Source organism: Polistes canadensis, unplaced genomic scaffold (assembly GCF_001313835.1).
Source record: "Polistes canadensis isolate GaletaPanama2010 unplaced genomic scaffold, ASM131383v1 scaffold_22, whole genome shotgun sequence".
NCBI classification, from domain to species: Eukaryota; Metazoa; Arthropoda; class Insecta; order Hymenoptera; family Vespidae; genus Polistes; species Polistes canadensis.
Genome location: NW_014569569.1, coordinates 567,827 through 581,437, shown reverse-complemented (window position 1 = coordinate 581,437; position 13,611 = coordinate 567,827). Strand labels below are relative to the sequence as shown.

At 33.0% G+C, this 13,611-nt stretch overlaps 1 protein-coding gene and 1 long non-coding RNA gene across 14 annotated transcripts in view; both read right to left on the bottom strand.

The window, feature by feature from the left end:
• Window positions 1–13,611, bottom strand: part of LOC106794038 (disks large homolog 4) — a 259,789-nt gene that overhangs the window by 162,179 nt on the left and 83,999 nt on the right. The window lies entirely within an intron of this gene.
• LOC106794041 lies at window positions 5,036–7,174 on the bottom strand. Of its 2 annotated transcripts, none has more exons than XR_001382492.1 (4): window positions 6,708–7,174; window positions 6,286–6,525; window positions 5,897–6,002; window positions 5,036–5,099 (listed from the first exon to the last, which is right to left on the bottom strand). It is a non-coding gene; the product is annotated as an uncharacterized LOC106794041 (long non-coding RNA). The 2 variants fall into 2 exon arrangements; XR_001382491.1 differs by lacking the exon at window positions 5,036–5,099 and adding an exon at window positions 5,147–5,331.

The window sequence follows — 13,611 nt, the reverse complement described above, 5'->3', positions numbered from 1 at the left end:
TGGAATTATGGGAAGTGGACGTTCAAATATTGGCGTTAGTCGAACGTACGAATAATCAACGGTATAATTCGAACGAGTCGTTGATTCTTGAATGGTGGAGACACACATTTTGCCGATAATAAATATTGAATTAATAATTGTGTAACGCAACGACGTCGTGTATATCTATCTATTCGCGTTTTGTATGAAAAATAAAGAAAAAAAGAAGAAACGTTCTCGAGCAAACGTATGGGAGTAGGTAGGTTGGGTCGAGGAAAATTTGAAGAAGCTCGTGGAACGCGAGTAAATTTGTTTTAAAGCACCGAAACGAAAATTGGATGGAGTCAAAGAGACGTTTGGTCCTTCTTCTTTTTGTTTCTCTCTTTCTTCTCTTTTTTTATACGATACGATGTGAAAATAAAAAAAAAAAAAGAATATACACGAAAAAGAGAGTAAAAGAATGAATAAAAGAATATTGATGGTTGTCGTCGCCGAGCATCACGCGCTATGGCGAAGTAATATCATGCTTGAGGAAAAATTGAATGTAGATATGATGGTAAAATTCACCAACTCTCGATTCTTCTTTTCTCCTTTTTACTATCTATCTATCTATCTATCTATCTATCTATCTACCTATCTACCTATCTATCCATATATCTATCTATCTGTCTATATTTGTCTCTCTCTTTCTCTCTCTCTCTCTCTCTTTATCTTTATTTCTTCACGGTTCGATTTTCTTCTTCTTCTTCTTCTTCTACATTTCAATCGAAAAATGACGAGAGAATAGGCGAGACAAGTAAACGGTTGAAAATACGTCGGGTTGAAACGATCTAGTTCGCGACATTACTGATTTCTCCTTCGTTGCCACCACGTGAACCGAAAAATACTCGCGTGAGAACTTTACGACGCATTTTGAGATAAATAAATAGATAAAAAGGGAGATAGAGTGAGAGAGATAGAGAGAGAGAAAGAAAGAAATGGGGAACAAAATGAAGAAAAAGAAAAAATGAAAAGAGAAAAGACTTCTGAACCACACACACCGTATGTGTATTTTATATATTCCATAGTTTCGTTTCCAAAGAAAAACCATCGCCCAACCTCCTCAGACGTAGCACGGAATGTTGAAAGATACCAACGGTGAAACCGGTAAGAAATATTTTAACATCGTTAGAATATTCAGTATCTTCTTTCCCATACTCGTCCGAAGCTTTTGCAGAATCAGAAAAGAGCGTAGTCAAGCAAGATTCAGCGATTCTCTTTTTCTCTGTCTTTCTCTATCTCATTCCTTCTTGTGTGTCACTATCTCCAATCCTTGTCTCTCTCTCTCTTTCTCTTTTTTAAAAAGAATAAACGTCCCACGAAATTTGTAGTTCATACGTGTTACGTGCCTCTTCCTACCGGCTCGCGACCATCTTACACGTAATGTTTCCTCTTGATAAATTCCCCTACAACTGTTCAAATATTTTTTTTTTTTTATCATCTCGCACGTGTATCGATTTTTGTATTAAACGAACAAAACTATGAGTTCGCGTTATTTATAACGAAAAATATAATACAACAATTTTCATCTTTATCATATTCGATTTATTTATATTATATTTCCGTAGAGAAATTTATTTCTTTTTTTTTTTTTTTGGTTTTTTTTTTTGAAATATCGATTTCAAAACAACATTATTCTCGCAATTTGTTTATTTGTCTCCCAACCTACCACCTCCCCCACCCCTTTAAATAGAAATGTGTCGTGTTTGCAAATAGCCTCGAATATAGGAGTTTCGTTTATACAACAAATAATCAAGAAAACTCGTTAATATTTTATGGGAAATGTATAACGCGTTTACAGAAGGATTATTATTTAAGTTTGCATACGATTTGTTACTCTTTCTAAAGATATATATGTGTGTATATATATCTATATATATAAATATAGTATATATGTATGCGAATAGATTACAATGAATACTCCCCCATCGACAAGTTAATATTCCATTCTTGTTTGTAACAAAGCTTAAAGTGGAAAATATTGCCGGTGAGTTTGAAGAGAAATACTATGCATACAACGAAAATTTGAAATTACACCGTTCGCAGGTATAATCAAAGAACGCGGATAACGTTTCTACGTTTCGGAAAAGATACTAATTGCAAGTTTACACATGGAACGAGGAATTATTGTTTATCATGGTAAACGATTTTATGATTCAAAGAGCTAACTTCAATAAATATATATATATATATATATTTCCTTTATACCAAAACTCCTCTGTGTATATCGTTGTTTTAATAATACATACGATAAATGCAATATATGACACGACTTATTTTATTTTTCGTTAACCCGTTGAAATTATATATATACATATCACGCAAAAATAGTGTCAAAGTAATTGGTAGCTCGGAATAAAAAAACAAACAATAAAATAAAATAAAAATATAAAAGAAAAAAGAAACGAAACGGAGAATATAACGAAGACATTATTATTTTGTTTTATTATTATTTAACATGGATTACAATGAAAAATGTTAACCGACAGTATGGCGGATAGCGAGGAAGTAGTTTGAAAATTTCAATCCGATTCTGAGGATCCACAACAATGCGGTACCACCGTCGGTCGATCCAAGTGTTATTTGAGGAAGGCACGACATCGCGCAAGAACTTCTGACATCCCCAGCATCCGCTTAGAGATGGAGTCCTCTTGAACTGCATCCGTAGAAGTGCACACACTTTACACATATCCATGTTAACTTACCTACCTATATATTCTTGGATACTCATACAAACACACAGATACCTATACACGTTTATATACAAGGAGGAGAACATTCAAAATTCTCGGGCACACAATATTACTTCGGAGAACGATATCGTAAACTCTGTGAATCGAGTAATCGTTTGTAATCGATGCTAAAGAAATAATCTACACGACAATGACACTATTTTATCAAACCGAACGAGTAGTTTAACATATTTTCATATCGAATTATGGCAGAGACGAAACGTTCAATGCTAAAAAATTTTGTTCTTAATATTTTCCAATGAAATTATTTTTATCTTTTTTTCTACGTTTTGTTTAGAAGCTATTTTATAACGATAAATATTGATTAATTTGTTGTTAACGTGTATAAAATAATATAAGAATTTGTATTAAAATATTGTATAATAATTTTGATTATTTCATCGGTTATGATAGAAAAAAAAAATGGAAGAACGAATAGAAAGTTAAACGTAAAATTGTCGTTAAGTTTCGCGTTGAAAATGTTAAAATGTATATAATAATATTTCATAAGTTTCGATCACACCTCGATGATTATTTCTATTTGATATTCTTTCATAGAGATGAGAATCATAAAATGATGTTGCGATTCGATCGTCGAAAAAGTAACTATTCCATAAGCTTGTCAGTTATCAAACGGAAGTATTCAATTCGGATCACGTTCGGTACGCTTATCTCCAAGAGGACGAGCTTTAACGACAAGAAGCAGGCAAGTCGAAGAAGAAAATGCTAGCTAGCTAGCTCCATGGAGCTTATTTTTATCTGACGATCTCGATCGAAAGAAAAGAATAAGAGATAGGTAGTGAAAGAGAGAAAAGTGGAAAGATAAAACGATTCCTCGAATTTTCGCATGGTTGTTCTTTCAGTGAAAGTCCATTTTAACCACCTTGATATCAAACGGTCTCTCTCGGTAAATAGGCGAAAAGAAAAAAAAAGAAGAGAATTCACATCTCAATTCCGAGCACCATTTAAAAACGTGCTTTCTTTTAAACTGCAAGCTCGCAAACTTTCAAATATGAAGAGTATTTTTCTTCTTATTCTTCTTCTGCTTTATTCATTTTAATTGACTGATTAAAAAAAAACAAGAAAATCCTATAAAAATTCATTGAGTTTCTAACACCTTTAAAACCCTTTATTGTAGATATTTTTTGTGTTCTTTTCCCAAGTTCTCTTTTACTTTCTAATACTTTCTAATCCTCTTATGTCCTCTTATTGTTTTTAATTCCTAATAACTTTCATATTTTACAAAAAAAGGAACTATATATGTATTACGTCTACGTAAAATAAAAATTAAATGTAGATAGTATCGAAATAATTTGAACCTTACGATGATAACATATAAACTTTAAAGCTTATTGTTTTTTTTTTAATTGCTAATAATTGTTTCATATTATAAAAATAAATATAAAATTAAGAAAAGTATCTCGAAATAATTTCGATTGTACGATAGGGTAAAAACTTACGCTTAATCAAGTTCTTAAATTAATATTAACTTTTCAACGTTATACGAAATAGTAATCTTAAGTTAATACGATAATATCTAAAAAAATTTATTCCTCTTGTATAATTATTAATAATATCTTTAAATTATTAAAAAGAGAAAAACAATGTTTAATATCGTATAGAATGAAAAATAATAATCATGGTATTATATTATATTTACGATTATAATACCTAGAAGAGAAATTTATAAAATAGAACAAATTGATGATCGACAATATGTAATATCTATTGAAAATAATAATAATAATAATAATAATAATAATGGAACAAACCAGTTGCGGCCATCGGACTGTGAGGTAAACTTTTGCGCGGCCAAAAAGCCGCAATCTTCGTAGTCTCCGCAGTTTTTTATCGTTAAAGCCCATCCCCATGAAGACGGGCGCTACGCGTGATCCACATTGGCACTCCAGGTTGGACACTGCTAATTTTTTCACGACAACTATTATTCTTATTTTTATTTTTTCTTTTTTCCCTCTATCCCTCTCTCTCTCTCTCTCTCTCTTTTTATTTTTTTATTTCCTTTCTTCCAAAGAACGTTTACGATCTACCTTTTCACTTTTCACTTTTATCTTTTGTTCCTTTTCTTTTTAACTTTCTCTCTATCGTTTTTTCGTATTTTTTGTCTCTACCGAGAAACAAAATGATTTGATTCCCTTCTCGAGATTGTACTTCGATTTAAATGAAAGAAAAAAATTAATCTTTATAACGCCATATAGATTTAACAATATCTTGCAAACCTTCAATATCGTTCATCGTTTATTAATCTTCCAAATGAACATTCTCAAACGTTTTAGTCAAATTGAAATTGGAATTTTAATTTAAAAGTACTACACCGTAATATTCTTTTTTCTTTTCGTACAAATTTTAATATAATATTCGTAATAGCCTTGCATAGAAATTATAACAATTCGAAGTAAAAATATTAATAATAATAATAACAAATAAATAATAATAATAATATTTAGAAACGTTTAGACTGGAAAAAGTAAAGAAGTTAATTAACGATTGTAACTATATTTCAATATAATAATCGCCTTGTTTTTATGTCACACTCGCGTCGTAAGTTGTTCGTGATTTCAATCTAACTTTCCGATTAATTTTCGTTAGATTAGTGTGCCATTTTCTCTGTCTCTCTCTCTCTCTCTCTCTCTTTCTTTTTTTTCGAAGACTATCGATTAACGTGCAAAACAGTTAACAAGCTTTATCGTAAAAAAAGAAAAAAAAAAAGGATAAAAGAAAAGAAAAAAAGGGGGGTTACTAGAGAGGGTAAGAATTTTCGATTAAAAATTCTTCGTCCAAGTTGACGTCTCTCTTTCTTTCAATTTCTTTTTGTAATCAAAGTAAGGTTGAAAGAAAGTTTGTTTCAACAAGAAACTCTTCTCGATTGATTGCGAAAAAGTCGATGTGACGTAAGCAATTTCTTTCAAACGAAATTCCCATCTTAGCGACCTTCAAACGAATTGCGGGACGATAACAAGAAGATGTATCTGGTAAACATTTTAATAGGTCACGGTTTATAATCCAAAAAAGAAAAAAATTGGAGAGAGAGAGGGTGAGAGAGGGTGAGAGTAAAAGAAGAATGAAAGAAAAGAGAGTAGAATAAAGAAAATGAAAACTAAAAAAAGCACACGACTCTTTGTACGAACTTTGGTGAAACTTTCCCAACGATATGTGTAAACTCCTTAGGTTGTTTAGCTCTTAGAACGGGTAAGCTCTTTGCCGAACGAGTTGACCAGCTGAAAGTCCAAACTGCTGGAAACGCGAAATACAAACTGTGTTTCCTAAACTAATGGTTGGTACTTTTAATAGACGACGATTGGTTCTGATTTTTAATGAAAATTTAGTGAAAAAGAAAAGCAAAAGAAAAATCAGGATTATTTGGCGGGAAATTGTTTTATCTCCGACGTAACACGTACAATTTATTTTTCTGATAACGATAATAAAAAAAAAAAACAAAAAAGATAGACAAATGATTTTGTTTTGTTTTTTGTATAAAATGTATTAGAAATATTTCAAAGAAAAATCAAATATTTACCGTAGAAGCAAAGTAATTTGATTATTAAAGTTTCCTTGTATTATACGAACGTGTAAAAAGGAATGGCGCCAGTGCAAATCGCTAATCTAATTCACCGTTAAATGTTTCTTTGCCGGTGGGCGTTTGCTATGAACGCGATCAAAATACAGTGTGTCACGTTTCGTTAGAGAATGTCAAGGACAGAAGCGTGGGTGTCCTTGAATCTATACCCTTGATACTTTAAAACGCTATCTTACAAATCTAAGGGATCATAAAATATTATACATATATTAAATAAAAATAAGAAAAAGAAGAAAGAAAGAAAAAAGGAAAAATATTTAATCTTCTCTTTTTCCTCGTAAAACATTGAAAAACTTTCTATCGGAACGAAGAAAAGAATAAAACGAAAATGAGAAAAGAATTAATCGTGAAACAAAACTCACGCTAGTTCGTTCAAAAATTTCTCATCCCTCGAAATAATACAAATATCGATTCGTACGAAAATCTCTTCTACAAATATAATTCAATCCAATGTGTCAAAAAAAAAAAACTAGAAAAATAATAATATAATTTCAACGTTAATCGATAAATAAATAAATGATACACAACATGGAATAAAATAATTTTCCAAACGATCCGATAATATTCTTAATGATAAAATAATAAATAAGAGTCGTACGAATTAATAAAATATAATTGTTCGTTCTTTTCTCTAATATGAAAAAGAATAATTATGTATTTGTTAACGAAGGGCTCGAGAAGGGCACGATTGAAATAATTGGCACAAGAGAAATCTGAGGAAACGGAAGAAAGCTGAGATCTCGCGGGCGAGGATCCGCGCGAGTGACTGCCGACGTTTTCATTCGATGGCTCGTGGGATACCAAGGGATGCTGCCAGCTGGTCTGGACGGCGCAAGATCCAATCCACCCCCCACCCTTATCATTTTCTCTCTCTCTCTCTCTCTCTCACACACACTCTTTCTATCCCCTCTCCTTCTCTTTTCAACATATACACTTATATGCAGAGAAAGAGAAAGAGGGAAAGACATACATATACTTTTATATGTATATATACTTTTATATATATGTATATGTATATAAATATATCTATTTACTTACACATATCTACTCATGAATCAACGTTTCTACCCTTTTCCACTTTCCCGCGCGATTTCATATTTTTCCAAGCTACTTTCAAAGTAGATTTCTACTATACCTCCCGTGTGTTATACGTATATAAATATATATATGTATTGTGTATTATATATATATCATACATACGTAACATTTAAAACCTGAAAGTTCAATCATGCGACAGTATAATTGTTACTTCTATATATTCGAAATTACGTTTCTAGAAATAGATCGAAATCTAGAACACGCGATTTTAAAACAGCAAAATAGAGTTAATCCTTCTAGGTTTTCTCTTGACAGTTCAAGAGAGAATTTATTTATCGGGAAAGTTGAACGCGTATAAAGAGAAAAAAAAAGAATGAGAATGAGAATGAGAGTGAGCGAGAGTGAGGGATAAAGTTCGAAAAAGATAGTTACAACGGATATTACGTCTACGGAAACGAGTCAACTTTACTTTTATGTATTAGGTGTACAAATTTGCTTCCGCCGTTTTTCAAACAAATATTTGAGATGTATTTGAAAAATCAATATCTTGAATAACAAACTAGATTATATATATATTTTTTTTAATTTGAAAGAAAGAAAAAGTATTTTTTTTTCTTGTCATATATATATACTTTTTTATGTTTCTGATGTTTGAAAAGTTATTTTCATAGGATAATAAGCCTCAAGATTCTGTTATAATATAATATGAATGTACGTGAATACAGTAAAAGTTTATAGAAAAAAATTGTTCAACTAAACAGTTATACATTATATAATATTTCGGTTGAAAAGAGATTTTAAATGTAAGCGCACGCAAGACAACCACGAAATACCAAACTAATTTCAAATATTTCACATTTCCTGATAATACGTTCTTCTACCTTCTATAATCACGAAAGGGATTTGGTTTGCGTTATGAGAAAAAACAAATTAAACTATTTCTCTGTACAAATGTTTCCTCTCTTTGCTCACGTGCAACTTTCCTTTAATATCCAAAAAGAAAATGAACAAATAGTTAGATAGAAGAGAATAGAATATGATAAGAAAAAGAAAAATGGGGAGAAAAAAGAAGAGAGGGGAAAAAAAGATGCGAGTGGGATTAGAAAAAAAGGGCGGGAAGGATGGTAGGGGGTAGAAAAAATGTTATGCTAGCAAATAATTGGCTAATGGTAGTATTTTACGTGGAAGTGTAGTAGTCGAGTAAATAAATCCAACGCCTGGTGAGCCTTTTCAGCCGATTCCAAACAAGTTTACCCTCTACGAAAAAATGGGGGAAAAAAATGAGATAAAAGGGTTTAGAAGGGGAGAAACGGAAAGAGAAAGAAAGAAAGAGAGAGAGAGGGAATGAACGAAAAATAAAAATCACCCACTTCACTTTCCTTCCGTTTCCTACCTGTTTCTTTTTCTGGACGGGGTTAGTTTTACTCAACACGGCGTAAGAACCCCTTTGCCACGAATACACGCAAAAAAATGTCCAGAAATTATGGAAAAACATCTGCGTTAGAAATAGAACAACGTGTTAGTGTGAAAGACAAAAAGAAAGAGAATACGCGGATGCAAGCTTATGAGAAAGAAAATTAAATATTCATAAGAGTCCGTTCGTACAACGGTTGAACGACCGAAAACATAAAGCTTTTTCCGTTCGAATGCTTTTTCCCAGAGGGTGTACCCACTAGGAGGGAGGGGGTGAAGTAGGAACGACCCTATTTCTACGCAACTCACCATCTACCATCTTTCTGTCTGTCGCTATCTCTCTATTTCTACCCCCCAACCCCACACCACCCCCTTTCACCTGATCGCTGTTCACCGCAATTTTGCATGGGAACTATAAAATTCAACGCGTCATAAATATGCGAATTTCGACGCGACACGTTTCGGCGATTACGATGATTATCGTCCGTGCTTATCTGCTCGTGAACTTGACAGGTACGAAATTTTGATAGGTCATTAATTCGCTTGAATAAAAATAAATAAAAAAAGAAAAAAAGAGAGAAAGAGAAAGAAAAAGAGAGAGAGAGAGAGAGAGAGAGAGAGAGAGAGTGAAACGGGGGTGGGAGGGGAAAAAAATAAAGAGGAAAACGGATAAAACGGACAGGCAAATTCGCATGTCCATCTATCCGTATAGGTGGTACACGTTCGTTTGTGATAAAATCATGACACGAAATATGATCTCGTTTCCTCGTTGCATAATATACATACAAAAAAATAAATATGTATATATATTTATGTTTATATGTAACTTTGTTGAAATGTACAAATTCAGTTAATTCGTAGAAAAAATCTATATATTAGGTTTTGCACGAAATAACTGGGTAAAATATGTATTAACGATAGACGAGTATTTAATATATGAAATTGAAATTTGATCCGTCTTTAAAATTTGCTTTTCTTTCTACAACAATGTTCGTAGTTATCCGTTCTTATCTCATCCTATACTTTGAAAACCAATATTCTGTTAGTCGTGATGTTATATCGGATCCAATCTACGGATCAAATTTCAATTTCATATTTTACCTACTCGCCTCTCGTGAATTCTTATACTACTTCTATAGGGGTGAACAAAGTTGACGGGACATCAATTTTTTTTCCTTTTTTTAATTCTACACAGTATATCAGAACGACAATACACCGTGCAAGCAGTAAGGCCAAATACTCGAACGTTTCTAAAAGAAACCGAAGGGAGAAGTTTCAAGTTTATTCCTACGTATCGGTTCCTTTCATGTTTAAATGGAAAATATAAGTTTTTTTCTAAAAAGTTTACTTAAATAAAAAAAAAAAAAAAAAAAAAAAAAAAAAAATAACGCATAAAAAAAATATACATGGGTGAGCTGAAAAAAGTCTTGAAATTATAAACGGAGAGGGGTGAAATGTTTCGAGCCTACCAACGAGGAAGGTTGAAAAGTTTTGAGCCTTCCACGAGATGGAGTTGAAAAGTTTTTAGCTCAACACGTGGTAAATTTTGAGCTTTATGGTTTTCTATACCGTGTGACGCTCAACATTTTTCGATCCTTATTCGTATAACGTGTCATATTTTTTAACGATAATATATTATATATATTTTTTAAATAAGTATATATATTTATTAGAAAAATTGATCAATCGTTCGATACGAAGTGTTTAAAAAAGTATAGAAAACATTAGAGTGCAGGAATAGGTGGAAGGGAGAAAGATAAAGTAGGTGGAGTCGTGTAAGAAGCGAGGATAAAGCGTTTCATGCACTACATCACCCTTAATGGAAACAAGAAGGTAACGAAGAACTCTTCGCGGAAAGAAAGAGAGAAAGAGAGAGGAAGTGGAAAAGAGAAAGCAGAGGGTGAAGTAAAGTTAGAGTTGTTTGATGGCGTACGAGCTTAGTTACTACGTGCACAAGCCGCATCCAAACTTCTCTTACTCTCTTCTTCTCCTTCTCTCTCTCTCTTTTTATTTTTCCTTTCTTTCTTTCTTTCTTTCTTACTCGTCCAGTCTCGAATTTTACGCGTTACTTTTATTTCCGATTTCCCGTATAAATCACGAGAGGATCTCTCATCCATTTAGCCCTTTCAGCAGTACTTTTATCGCGTCTTCTTGATACCACACGAAACTGTCCATCATTTTAAAAACAGTCTTTCGAAAAATATCCGAGGTAACGAAAGGCATCCACGTACGACTTTCAAATAAGTTTGTTTGATCAAAGAGAGAGGGAGAGACAGAGAGGAAAAGATTCAAAAGGAAACCACGATACAGGTACATATTTACCTACCACAATTTTTCTCTCTCTTTTTCTCTCTCTTTATATATATATATTCTTTTTCTTTTTTTTTTCTAAAGGTTTCCTGGGAAAAGAGGAACCGAGCGAATCGGAGCGAGGATGAAGGGTAAAATTCATATGCGAATGGTTCTGTGGTTTGCACTCGTGTTCCTCGTCTACCGAGAAACTATCTAATAGGCAAATGTATGCATAGATATTATATATATATATATATAGATATATACGTACGTTGATTTTCTTCGAATAATAATAAATATATATGTATAATAATGCAAAATTATTGTAATCATAATCATTGGAATTTTTGTTAGTAATTACGATTTATCATTCATTGTCGTATAAAACATTATGGTAAACAACTTTTGTACATCGTGTAAGTACAATAAACACGAAAAATCAAGACAAGCTCGAATATTGCTTTTGTAATATCGCAAAATGGGGAGAGTGCAATTATAATGCTCCTTGTAACGTTGGAAACTCTCCCGAATTACTTCGCACGGACTCGCTTTCTAACTCGCGCATTATTAATCTCTCGAGATTTAAATATCTCTATTTGGTTTGCACTTACGTTAGCTTGCCATTGTTATTATCAACCATGAAATTACTTTCGTATGAAAGACACGCGCGGAAAAATGATAAGAAACATTCAAATAAATGTAAAATGAAAAGCGAAAAAATGAGGAAAGATAACAAAAACACCGAGCTTTAGCTTTCATTCATTTTCATATTTTTATTTCGAAATATATTGTGCACGTATAGCACATGTTCGTATACGTATACGTATATATATATATATATGTATAATTATGCGAATTAATTAAAGTCTGTTGTGGAATTATTGTTCATTTCATACGCATATTAAAATATTCGCTCTTTCTCTTTAACATTTTCGATTTGATGAGTTTACATTATTTGCTATGGAACGTCGCAATTAGTTGTATAATCAAACTTTTATTTTTTTTATATATATTTTTTATCGTTCTAAAAAAAAAAGAAAATAATTAATCTCAATAATAATTAAAGGAAATTAAAGCGATTATATACGTACGGAATAAATTTCACGTTATTAAATGGATCGTTACGCGTTCACCCAGTGTACTGATTTTCTTCTCAAATCGTTATATATGTAAGCACCCATTCGCGAAATGTTTTACACTCCCAGCTGAGAATAAGATAGAGACAGAGAGAGAGAGAGAGAGAGAGAGAGAGAGAGAGAGAGAGAGAGAGAGGGGGTGGAGAGACCGAAGGGTATGAGGATTTAATTGGACGTATGTTACGAGGCCGCAAATATCCATTAGGAGTACTTTCCAAAGCTTGTTAAACTCGCTGAAGAAGAGGGTACGTGCGTGAAATGAAGCAATGCGACTCATAATCAACGGCCTGCAATTTCACAATTATCCAACAAACTCGGTTCGTAAGAGGTATGCTAACTTGCTGTTTAAGGTAGGTAGACAGGTAGATAGGTAGGTAGATAGGTAGATAAGTAAATAGGTATATATACTTTTCACATTGTTATGTCCAACTAACAGTTTCGTCGAGATTTTACGATATCATCTACACCTTGACGTCAATTTAACGAAACTTCAACAGTTATAAACTTTGTCAAACATTGTTCGCTTAAAATCTATGGAATGGGGAAACCTATATATTTGGATACTTCATTATTGTTCTTAGTTTAATTAATTATTAAACGTAAGACACCCCCTATCACCCTTTCCAATAAGAAAAGAAAAGAAATGGAAAGATAAGGGTAAGAAAAGGAGAAGAAGTTGTAGAACGATGATAATAAAAAGATCAAAAATTCATGGTCCTTCGTTGAAGTTGTTATATCTATCCGTACGAGAACAAACTTATCGATTTGATCGGTGAGGATGGACGGAAGCCAAGCGAACGTTTAATTCGGATCAAGGTCTCGAGAAAGTACGGAGCCACGTAAATTCCAGCCACGCGTTCCGGATATTTCCTTTGAAAAGAGACGAAAGAAAAGGGGAGAATGAGGGGAGAGAAAGAGGAGGGGTGGGTTCTCCCCGTTCTTCCTAAAACATCCGGAAGAGAATTATGTGTGCGCAGTCGTGGAGACATGGACCGACGACAAAGAAGAAGAGAAAGAGGAAGCGTGTCGCCTAACGTCGGTGAAAATAATTAACGGCTTGATTAAATTTAGCTGGAAGGTCGTCGCGACAACGACTACGACGACAAGGGGTAGTTTACAACGCGTGTCGACGCCCGATGTTTATCCACGATTGCCGTCAAGCAAAGAAAGTCTCGTTAAAAGGCCTGCCCTTTACACGAAGACGAATGTAGGTATTTCACTCGTGTCACCGTTAAAATGCGAAAGTTGTCTGTCGCGTCTGATTCGATTTGTACGACTATGATCAAAAACAAAATTATTATAAGCTTATGTGTGTGTGTGAGATTTGATTTGTTTGATCTAATGTCAGAGGTTTTTAGATGACTCATTCATTAATCGTTGATTCGTA